Here is a 12683-nt window from a genome sequence, read left to right on the forward strand (position 1 = left end):
AGGAAAAAGTTGCTATGGCTGATGTCAAAGAAGTTACTACTTGTATTCTCTTCTAGGATTTTGATGGTTTCAGGTCTCCCAGTTAGGTCTTTAATCCATTTTGAATTTATTTTTTAATAGGTGTAAGAAAGTGGTCCAGCTTCTTTCTTTTGCATGTTGCTGTCCAGTTTTCCCAATACCATTTGTTAAAGAGACTGTCCTTTTCCCATTGGACATTCTTTCCTGTTTTGTCAAAATTAATTGACCATAAAGTTTGGGTTTATTTCTGGGTTTTCTATTCTGTTCCACTGATCTGTGTGTTTATTTTTGTGACAGCATCATACTGTTTTGATTACTACAGATTTGTAATAACTTGAAGTCTAGAATTGTGATGCTTCCAGGTTTGCTTCTTTTTCAATAGTGCTTTGGCTATTTGGGGTCTTTCATGATTTCATATAAATGTTAGAACTGTTTGTTCTAGCTTTTTTGGTGGAGTCTTTCGGATTTTCCATATACAATATCATTTCATCTGCAAATAGTGAAAGTTTCACTTCTTCCTTGCCGATTTGGATTCCTTTTCTTTTTGTTGTCTGATTGCTGTGGATAGGACTTCCAGTACTATGTTGAATAGCAGTTTGAGAGTGGACATCCTTGTCTTCCCCCTGACCTTAGCCAAAAATCTCTGTTTTTCCCCACTGAGAATGAGGTTAGCTGTTGGTTTTTCATATAAAGCCTTTATCATGTTGACATATATTCCCTCTGGACCTACTTTGTTGAGGGTTTTTATTGTGAATGGATGTTGTATTTTGTCAAATGTTTTTTTTTTTTTTTAATTTTTTTTTTTCAACGTTTATTTATTTTTGGGACAGAGAGAGACAGAGCATGAACGGGGGAGGGGCAGAGAGAGAGGGAGACACAGAATCGGAAACAGGCTCCAGGCTCTGAGCCATCAGCCCAGAGCCCGACGCGGGGCTCGAACTCACGGAGCGCGAGATCGTGACCTGGCTGAAGTCGGACGCTTAACCGACTGCGCCACCCAGGCGCCCCTTGTCAAATGTTTTTGACGTATCACATTAAGTGATTCGGAAACACTGAACCACCCTTGCAACCAAGAAATAAATTCCACTTGATTGTGGCGAATGATTTTTTTTTTTTTTTATGTAGGTGAATGGCTTTCTGAACATATTGTTTAATTTGGTTTGCTAGTATTTATTGAGAATTTTTGCATCTATGTTCATCACAGATAATAGCCTGCAGTTCTCTCTTGTAGTGGTGTCTTTATCTGGTTTTGCTGTCAGGATGATGCTGGCCTCACAGAATTAATTTGTTAGTTTTCCTTCCTTTTTTATTTTTTGAAATACTTGGAGAAGAATACCTATTAATTCTTTAGATGTTTGGTAGAATTCAACTGTGAAGCCATCTGGTCTTTGACTTGTGTTTTTGGGTGGTTGTTTGGTTACTGATTCAATTTATTTGCCGGTTCAGTCTATTCAAACTTTCTATTTCTTTCTGATTCTAATTTGGTTAGTTATGTTTCCACAAATTTATCCACTTCTTCTAAGTTTGTCCAATTTGTTGGCATACAGTTTTTTCATAATATTCTCTTGTAATTGTATTTCTGTGGTGTTGGTTGTTATTTCTCCTCTCTCATTTGTGATTTTGAGTTTTGGGTTTTTTTGTTGTTGTTGTTTTATGTTTGTTTGATGAGTCTGGCTAGGGGATTATCAATTTTATTGATCTTTTCAAAGAACAAGCTCCTAGCTTTCTTAGTTTTGTATCATTTGTTTCTGCTCTAATCTTCACTGTTTGCTTCCTTCTGCTGGATTTGGATTTGTTTGTTCTTTTTTCTATCTCATTTAGCTGTAAGGTTAGGTTGTTTGAGATTTGTCTTGCTTCTTAAGGAGGCCTGTATTGCCATAAATTTCTCTCTTAGAACTGCTTTTCTGCATCCTAAAGATTCTGGACCATTTTGTTTTTATTTTTGTCTCCATGTAATTTTTTATTTCTTCTTGATTTCTGGTTGCCCCATTGTTTACTAGCATATTATTAAACCTCCACGTGTTTGTGGTCTTCCCAGATTTTTTATTGTGGTTGATTTCTAGTTTCATAGCATTGTCAGAAAATATGCATCATATGACTTCTATCTTTTTGAATTTCTTGAGAGTTGTTTTGTGGCCTAATATATGCTCTATTCTGGAGAATATTCCATGTGCCCTTGAAAAGAATATGTATTCTGCTGTTTTAGGGTGGAGCGCTCTGAATATATCTGCTAAATCTATCTGGTTCAATGTGTCATTCAAAGCCAGTTTCCTTGTTGATTTTGTTTAGATGATCTGTTCACTGATGTAAGTGGGGTGTTAAAGTCCCCTACTATTGTTGTTTTATTATTGTTGAGTTCCGTTATATTTATTTTTTTATGTATTGGGGTGCTCCCATGTGGGGTGCATAAATATTTATAATTGTTATATGTTCTTGTAGGATTATTATGTAGTATCCTTCTCTCTTCTCTCTTGTTACAGTCTTTGTTTTAAAGTCTAGTTTGTCCAATATAAATATTGCTATCCTATCTTTGTTTTGACAACAATTTGCATGATAAATGTTTCTCTATCCCCTTTCAATCTGCAGGCATCTTTTCTTCTGAAATGACTCTCCTGTAGGCAGCATATAGATTGGTCTTGTTTTTTATCTACTCTGTCACACTGTGCCTTTTGATTAGAGCATTTAGTCCATTTACATTCAAAATAGTTATTGAAATTTTTCTCTGATCCTTTCTTGTCTTTCTCTCATGGTTTGCTGGCTTTCTTTGGTGATAGACTTAAATTTCTTTCTTTTATTCTTTACATCTCTATTACTGGTTTTTGAATTTGTGGTTACCATTCAGTTTGCATAGAATATCTTCTGTATATGTGGTCTCATAAATTTAAACCTGTTCTTTATTCCTCTTCCCCCTACATTTTAGGTATATACTGTCATTGTACATCCTCTTATTTTGTGAATCTCTTGACTGATTTTTACAGATATACTTACTTTTACTGCTTTTGTGTTTCCTACTCTTCATTCTCTTATTTATAGTCTTTCTTTTCCACTCAAAGATTTCTAGTAGGACTGATTAAGTGGTCATGAACTCCTTTAGTTTCTGTCTGAGAAACTCTCTTATCTCTCCTTATATTCTGAATGATAGTCTTAACTGGGTACAGTATTCTGGGCTGCAGATCTTTCATTTTCAGCACCTTAAATATTTCATGCCCTTCCCTTCTGGCTTACAATGTTTCTGCTGAAAAATCTGCTGACAGGCAAACTCATGAAGTTTCCCTTGTTTGTATCTCTTTTCTCTTGCCACTAAAAAAAAAATCGTCACTAATTTTTGACACCTTAATTACTATTTGTCTTGGTGTGGACCTCCTTGGGTTGATTTTGTTGGGGGATCTCTGTGCCTCCTGGATCTGCATATCTGTGCCCTTCCCCAATAGATTAGGGAAGTCTACAGCTATTATTTCTTCAAATAAGTTTTCTGCTCCCTTTTCTCTCTCTTCTTATTCTGAAATACCTATAATGGGAATATTACACTTGTCAAGGTGTCTCTTTGAGGGTCTCAGCTTCCTAACATCCTCTGAGCTCTCCAAGAACCAAGCCTACTGATTTTCAAAATTCCAAACTTTATGTTCCGTTAGTTATAAGAACCCACGAATTCAGCCCCTCTCATTTTCAAAGCCAAATGTTATAGGGATTTAGCTTTCCCATGCAGACTCCCCAGGGTGATACTCTGTTTCTTGCCCTTTTCCGCACTTGTGACTTCCTACTGCCCGCGATGGCCAGGATTTTGCTTCCAACTGCATCTCCACCCTTCCTACCCTCTTTCATGTGGCCTGTTCTCTACCTTTAGCTGTAGAATTTGTTCTGCCAGTCTTCCAGTAGTTTTCTGGGGTATTTACATTGATATGATATGTTACCTAGTTGTATCTGTGGGACAAGGCAAACTTAGGGTCCTCCTGCTCTGCCATCTTCCCAGCTTCCCATGTGATATTTTTTCATTCATATTTACTCAACTGCTCTATACTGTGTGATTACTTTCTCATCAAGGACTTGGACTTTGCAGAAAGAACAGTTTTACATCAGTAGGAAAGAGTAGAGAAAGAATACTAATTATATTCATTCCCATTATTCATTCATTCAAAATATTTGCTGAGCAACAGGAACTCAGCAATGAACATGATGATAGTGTGTATGTACTGAATGAAAAGTGTAAGAATCAACGATGAATTTGATATATTCAGATTGAAACAATAGTGACACCATGGAGAAAAATGAGAAAGCTGAAAAGAAAAACAGAAAAATTAGAAGGAGATCTGGGTTAAAAAAATTTTTTTTCAATGTTTATTTATTTTTGGGACAGAGAGAGACAGAGCATGAACGGGGGAGGGGCAGAGAGAGAGGGAGACACAGAATCGGAAACAGGCTCCAGGCTCTGAGCCATCAGCCCAGAGCCTGACGCGGGGCTCGAACTCACGGACCGCGAGATCGTGACCTGGCTGAAGTTGGACGCTTAACCGACTGCACCACCCAGGCGCCCCATGGAGATCTGGGTTAGAAATAAACTTAGTTTTTAACATTTTCAGATACAATAGTTGTACAACCCATTGGAAAAGTTCTGTGGACAGAAATATGAAACTAAAACAAAAGGGAAAGCTCAAAATATTGATTTGAGAGTCTTACTGATAAAGTTATAAAAAATAAATGCTCTTGCCATACAAGAATAGATTTAAGAAGATCTAAAGGCATAACTTCAGTGATTATCCACAGTTATAATGAAAAACACAGCCAAAGGAAGACTCAGAAGATAAACAGCTTAAGTAATAGCACAATAGAGTGGAAAGGAGAAAAGTTGTAAGTACGAAGTGATCTAAACTATTTCATTCACCAAATAGATGGAGAGGGGAAAGTGAAAGCAAAGGATTAAACAAGAAGGCATTCATTAGCAAAATGCAAGATGGCAAGTTCAACAGGAATTGCAAAAGTCCTTATAAAAACAACAAACAAACAAAACTTTCAAGGCCTATATTTGTAACTGAAGTGGCACCAAATAAAAAAATTAAATTTCCAAAAGAACTGCAGACTATCATAATTAATTTTTAATAAGAATATTTTGCTTAAAATAATTTTCCATTTCTTGATTTTCTCTAAGGTACACACAAAGGTTAAGTTTTTATTTACAAGAAAATAGCATTCAGTGCCTTACCAACGTCAACAATTTTGATAAGCATTTTTACTAAGTTAGGACTGCTCTGCTGAACATCTTACTACCACTACAGCTATTCCTTATCATAGAGAAGCAATCACTTCTCAGCACAGGCAAAACAGAAGGCTCCCTGGGTCACTAACTCTCATACAGTGCATTTATATTCAAGTTCCCTAGAAGACAGTAAAGTTGTGACAGTTGTAAAGAGCTAACTAAATGTTTATGCACTGAATTCAGAAGCACCCAAATATATAAAACAACTGATCACAAACATAAGCAATCTTACTGGTAAGAATGTGGTAACCGAAGGGGACTTTAATACTCCACTTACAACAATGCACAGATCATCTAGACAGAAAATCAATAAACAAACAATGGCTCTGAATAATACACTGGACCAGATGGACTTGACAGATATATTTAGAACTTTTCATCCTAAAGCAACAGAATATACATTCTTCTGGATTGCACATGGAACATTCTCCAAGATAGATCACAAAACAGCCCTCAATAAATACAAAAGAATTGAGATCATACATACTTTCAGATCACAATGCTATGAAACTTGAAATCAACCACAGGAAAAAGTTTGGAAAACTTCCAAATGCATGGAATTTAAAGGACATTCAACTAAACAATGAATGGGTCAACCAGGCAATTAAAGAAGAAATTTAAAAATATATGGAAAAAAATGGAATGAAAATACATCAATGTAAACCCTTTAGGATGCAGCAAAGGTAGCCCTAAGAGAAAAATACCCTGCAATCCAGGCCTATCTCAAAAAACAGAAAAATCCCCAAAACAAAATCTAACAGCACATCTAAAGGAACTAGAAGCAGAACAGCAAAGACACACCAAACCCAGCAGGAGAAATAATAAAGATCAGAACAGAAATAAACAATACAGAATCAAAACAACAACAACAACAACAAAAACAGTAGAACAGATCAATGAAACTAAGAGCTGGTTTTTTGAAAAAATAAAGAAAACTGATAAACTCCTAGCCAGACACCTCAAAAAGGAGAGTGGAACCAAATAGATAAAAACACAAATGAAAATGAATTTATTACAACCAATCCCTCAGAAATACAAGCAATTATCAGAGAATACTATGAAAAATTATATGCCAACCAACTGGACACCCAGGAAGAAATGGACAAATTCCTAGACACCCACACAGTACCAAAACTCAAACGGGAAGAAATAGAAAATTTGAACAGACCCATAACTAGTGAAGAAATTCAATCAGTTACCAAATTTCTCCCAATAAATAAAAGTCCTAGACCAGATGGCTTCCCAGAGGAATTCTACCAGACATCTAAAGGAGAATTAATACCTATCCTTCTCAAGCTGTTCCAAAAAATAGAAACAGAAGGAAAACGTCCGGACTCATTCTATGAAGCCAGAATTAACCTTGATTCCCAAACCAGACAGAGACTCCACAAAAAAGGAGAACTACAGGCCAATATCCCTGATGAACATGGATGCAAAAATTCACAAGATACTAGCAAATCAAATTCAACAACATATAAAAAGAACTATTCACCATGATCAAGTGGGATTCATTCCTGGGCTGCAGGGCTGGTTCAATATTCGCATATCAGTCAGTGCGATACATCACGTTAATAAAAGAAAGAATAAGACCACATGATCCTGTCGATAGATGCAGTAAAAGCATTTGACAAAACGTAGCATCCTTTCTTAATAAAAACCCTAAAGAAAGTCAGGATAGAAGGAACATACCTAAACATCATAAAAGCCATCTATGAAAAGCCCACAACTAATCTCATCCCCAGTAGGGAAAAACTGAGAGCTTTCCCCCTGAGATCAAGAAGACGACAGGGATGTCCAATCTCACCACTGTTGTTTAACATAGTGATGGAAGTCCTAGCATCTGCAATCAGACAACAAAATGAAATAAAAGGCCTCAAAACTGGCAAAGAAGAAGTTAAACTTTCACTTTTTGCAGACGACAGGATACTCTACATGGAAAACCTGAAAGACTCCACCAAAAGACTCCCAGAAGTGATACATGAATTCAGCAAAGTCGCAGGATACAAAGTCAACGTACAGAAATCGGTTGCATTTTTATACACCAATAACGAAGTAAAAGAAAGAGAAATAAAGAAACTGACCCAATTTACAATTGCATCAAGAACCATAAAATATCTAGGAATAAACCTAACCAAAGATGTAAAAGACCTGTGTGCTGAAAACTATAGAAAGCTTATGAACGAAACTGAAGACACAAGAACATTCCATGCTCATGGATTGGAAGAATAAGTATTGTTAAAATGTCAATACTACCCAAAGCAATCTACACATTAAATGAGATCCCAATCAAAGTTGCACCAGCATAATTCTCAAAGCTAGAACAATCCTAACCTTTGTGTGGAATCTGTATTGTATGAAAAGGCCCCAAATAGCCAAAGTAATATTGAAGAAGAAAACCAAAGCAGGAGGCATCACAATCCCAGACTTTAGCCTCTACTACAAAGCTATAATCATCAAGACAGTATGGTATTGGCACAAAAACAGACACCTAGACCAATGGAATAGAATAGAAAACCCAGAATTGGACCCACAAATGTATGGCCAACTAATCTTTGACAAAGCAGGAAAGAATATCCAATGGAAAAAAGACAGTCTCTTTAACAAATGGTGCTGGGAGAACTGGACAGCAACATGCAGAAGAATGAAGCTAGACCACTTTCTCACACCATTCACAAAAATAAACTCAAAATGGAAAAAGGACCTGAATGTGAGACAGGAAACCATCAAAACCCTAGAGGAGAAAGCAGGCAACAACCTCTTTGACCTCAGTCACAGCAATTTCTTGCTTGACACGTCTCCAAAGGCAAGGGGCTTAAAAGTGAAAATGAACTATTGGGACCTCATGAAGAGAAAAAGCTTCTGCACTGCAAGGGAAACAATCAACAAAACTAAAAGGCAACCGATGGAATGGGAAAAGATATTTGCAAATGAGATATTGGAAGAAGGGTTAGTATGCAAAATCTACAAAAGAACTTACCAAACTCAACACCAGAAAAACAATCCAGTGAAGAAATGGGCAGAAGACATGAACACTTTTCCAAAGAAGACATCTAGATGGCCAACAGACACATGAAAAGATGCTCAACGTCACTCCTCATCAGGGAAATACAAATCAAAGCCACACTGAGATACCACCTCACGCTGGTCAGAGTGGCTAAAATGAACAAATCAGGAGACTGTAGATGCTGGACAGGATGTGGAGAAATGGGAACCCTCTTGCACTGTTGGTGGGAATGCAAACTGGTGCAGCCGCTCTGGAAAACAGTGTAGAGGTTCCTCAAAAAATTAAAAATAGAACTACCTATGACCCAGCAATGGCACTACTAGGAATTTATTCGAAGGATACAGGAGTGCTGATGCCTAGGGGCACTTGTACCCCAATGTTTATAGCAGCACTTTCAACAATAGCCAAATTATGGAAAGAGCCTAAATGTCCATCAACTGATGAATGGATAAAGATGCAATTTATATGTACAATGGAATACTACTTGGCAATGAGAAAGAATTCATGCCATTTGCAGCAATGTCAATGGAACTAGAAGGTACTATGCGGAGTGAAATAAGTCAATCAGAGAAGGACAGATATCACATGTTTTCAGTCATAAGTGGATCTTGAAAAACTTAACAGAAGACCATGAGGGAAGGGAAGGGGAAAAAAAAACAGTTACAAACAGAGAGGGAGGAGGCAAACCATAAGAGACTTAAATACAGAGAACTGAGGGTTGATGGGAGTGTGGGGGAGAGGGGAAAATGGGTGATGGGCATTGAGGAGGGCACTTGTTGGGATGAGCAGTGGGTATTGTATGTAAGCAATAAACCACGGGAATCCACCCCAAAAACCAAGAGCACACTGTACACATTGTATATTAGCCACTATATATACATATGTATACGTATATATATGTATATATAAAACTTTGAGAATAGATTTGTTGTCTAAATCTTAATCCTAGTTCTATCATAAATAATATATACATAAAACAAATTGTTATATGTCACTAATATATATTTATATATAAAAGTATATTTATAAGTGTATACTTTATACATGCAATGCTATTATATACACCAAAAAGTAAACTAAAATAGAGATTAAAGAATTAAAAAAAAAAAACAAATATACTGAAATTGTAGTATTTTCTTCCTTCACCCCAATCATCCTGCATATCTGCTGGGGTGCAAACTCTACTCTGGAGACCACACTGTAGCTATACAGAAGCATCTGTAGTTCCCAGAAACACTGCATTTCATACCTTGCATTCACTATAGTTGAGCATTCTACAACGCCACCCTGAAGCCCTCCAAAAAATATACAGCAGCAATCTTCAATAATTGTTCAGGTATAAATGTCTTTACGTTATCTTTTACCTAATCTCTTTCCCCCTTCTCATTTCCTCTTCTCACTTGCCATCCGCACACTTATTCCCATTCAGATTTAGGTCTCCCTCTTAAATTCCCCGTGTACCTGTCTATATGTCCATTATAGAATCGTTATCTTTTTAAGTCTCTGTTTCCCTACTAAACTATGTTTATAGGCTTGGGCTTATCTTTTGATCTCAGGAAGCTGAATGTCTAGCTTTGGCAGATACTAATCTGTACAAATAATCTAGCCTAATACTCTGATAGTACAAATGACTTAGACTGAGATTCAAATTAAACACTGTGTCCATAGTCCAGGGTACTAAAACTATTGGGCTGCTCTACCATGATAATGTGTCATTTTCTTTACTGTATCTCATTTCTTGCTCGCTAAAAGCTCAGCAGTATGTGGAGCAGCTGTAAAGTTCTCTTTACAATAATCTAAAAATAAGAATTCAATGTTTTACAAATATATATAAGACAAAAGAAAACTTCAATAATATCTAAGAGATCTTTTTTTTATTACTAAAATACCACATACCATGTGTTTTCAAACAAGGTATCTGAGTCAACTGCTAAAAATCATACTCATGTGGCCGGTTCACAGAATGTTGTTCTGGAACATCTATGTATCTTAATTTATACCAGTTATAACCCACACTTTCCTCAAAGTTATGCCCACTCAAAGCATTTATTTAGTAATAACTCAGATTTTAGGCTATTATAGAAAAAGAAATGAATTCTACAAGTGTGGTCTGGCAAACTTATTAATAATTAATTACAAAATGTTTACTTACATCAAATACAATAAAATTGAAGGACTCAAAACTTCATCTGAGACCATCACATTTTTAGTTTTTGCTACTAAAATGCAAGAATTTTATCTCTTGAACTAATAATGTCAGAAATACATTATGTCATTATGTTTATAAACAACAGAATGTCTTAAGTTTACAAGACCAGTGCTCTAACCCCTGAGCTTTGGAGTCAACCGAGAATGTCTTAAGTTTAATTTTTCTTTAATGTTTATTTTTAAGACATGCGCGCGCACGCGCACACACACACACACACACACAGTATGAGCGGGGTAGGGGCAAAGGGAGAGAGGGAGACACAGAATCCGAAGCAGGCTCAAGGCTCCTAGCCATCAGCACAGAGTTCAACCTGGGGCTGGAACTCATGAACTGCGAGATAATGACCTGAACCAAAGTCGGGCACTTAACCGACTGAGCCACCCAGGGGCCCCTTAAGTTTAATTTCTAAGTATGGATGCTATTAGACCATATGGGAATACAGCATTCTGAGCATTAGCCACCAGGAATCATTCTAACTAAGCATTTAGAAATTAACTTTATGTTCAACAGTCTTCTTGTTCTTTTGTCGGGCTCAAAAAGTATTTATTATACACATAAACTTTTGAAAACACCTGTAATTCATCCAAATCAATATGCTACTTCTTAGCACTTTCATGCAATCTCATGCTAAAGCCGTTTCCACATTTGTAAATCTGGATGCTTGGACTAGATGAACGCTATGGTGCCTTCCAAGTCTAAAATCCTGTGACATCAAGTTGGAGTATATTTTACCACTTAAAAAAGTGACGTGTGAGGGGCACCTGGGTGGCGTAGTCGGTTAAGCGTCCGACTTCAGCCAGGTCACGATCTCGCGGTCTGGGAGTTCGAGCCCCGCGTCAGGCTCTGGGCTGATGGCTCAGAGCCTGGAGCCTGTTTCCGATTCTGTGTCTCCCTCTCTCTCTGCCCCTCCCCCGTTCATGCTCTGTCTCTCTCTGTCCCAAAAATAAATAAACGTTGAAAAAAAAAAAAATTAAAAAAAAAAAAAAGTGACGTGTGAATGGATTGTTTTTCTTTGTAAGTCATAACTATAATGACTCTGTGGAGACAATAGTAACAAACACACTACACAAGTATAATAACATTAAATAAAGTATTAAAAGCAAATCTGTGAATAATCATTACCAAATGATTGTATTTTATGAAAGGATTCAAGAAGAAATTCCTTAAATAGAGGCCCTCTAATGAGTCAAGCACTAGGTTAACTATTGTTTTCAGTGAAAGAAGTCACTGATAGTCTTGAAAACATCGTATGGGAAACCAATGACATATTAGATTATTTTTAAACTACCATTATAAATCCAGGTCCAGGGGTACCTGGTTGGCTCAATCAGTTAAGCATTAAACTCTTAATTTAGGCTCAGGTCATGATACCAGGGTAATGGGATCGAGCCCAACGTCAGGCACTGCATTGAGTGTGGCGCCTGCTCAAGATTCTCTCTCTTCCTTTCTCTCAAAAATAAAATAAAATAAAATAAAATAAAATAAAATAAAATAAAATAAAATAAAATAAAATAAAATAAAATAAAATAAAATAATAAAATAAAAATAAAATAAATCAAGGACCAAAAACCTACAACTTCTCAGAAACTATTCCATAAAAGCACTAGTATAAGGCCCAGGAAATGAGGAAAATATTCATTTATTCAACTACTATTGCTAATATTGTAATGGTTACAACTTAGACTAATTATGGAACTGACACTGTTGACTTTACACTTATTAACTCATTTAATCTTACAGCAACCCCATGAGATACTATTATTATCTGAAGCCAAAAAGGTAGTGACTTGTTCAAGTTCACTCAGCTAGTAAAGAATCAAACTACTATTCCACTTCAACTACCATTTCCAACATTCAATTATTTTTCTATTCCTGAAGAATTTCCACTTGAGAAATTAATTTGGTTCACATCAAATATATATTTATAAATATGTTTATTTTAGTATCTCTTGTGTTACATTATTTTCTCTGACTAAAGAAAAATAATTGACTCTGGCTATTTGTGTGGATTATATCAAGAGCACAGTGCCATCTGAATTGACTCTGATTTCTGGTAGAATAAACACAAAAATCTAAACGTTTTAAAAATTTTGTGTTGATGCATCCACTATTATCACAAAAATTCGGTCTCCTCATATGAAGCTGAGAGAAAAGATCAGGAATACGCCAGAGTAATCATTAACCATTTAAAAACAATCCGT

At 36.3% G+C, this 12683-nt stretch overlaps 1 protein-coding gene across 2 annotated transcripts in view; it reads right to left on the bottom strand.

The window, feature by feature from the left end:
• The window catches only part of BRD10 (bromodomain containing 10), a 134060-nt gene that overhangs the window by 119679 nt on the left and 1698 nt on the right, over positions 1-12683 (bottom strand). The gene's annotated exons all lie outside the window — the stretch shown is intronic.

The sequence above is a fragment of the Puma concolor genome, chromosome D4 (assembly GCF_028749965.1).
Source record: "Puma concolor isolate L17-30 chromosome D4, mPumCon1.1.hap2, whole genome shotgun sequence".
Classification (NCBI taxonomy): Eukaryota; Metazoa; Chordata; class Mammalia; order Carnivora; family Felidae; genus Puma; species Puma concolor.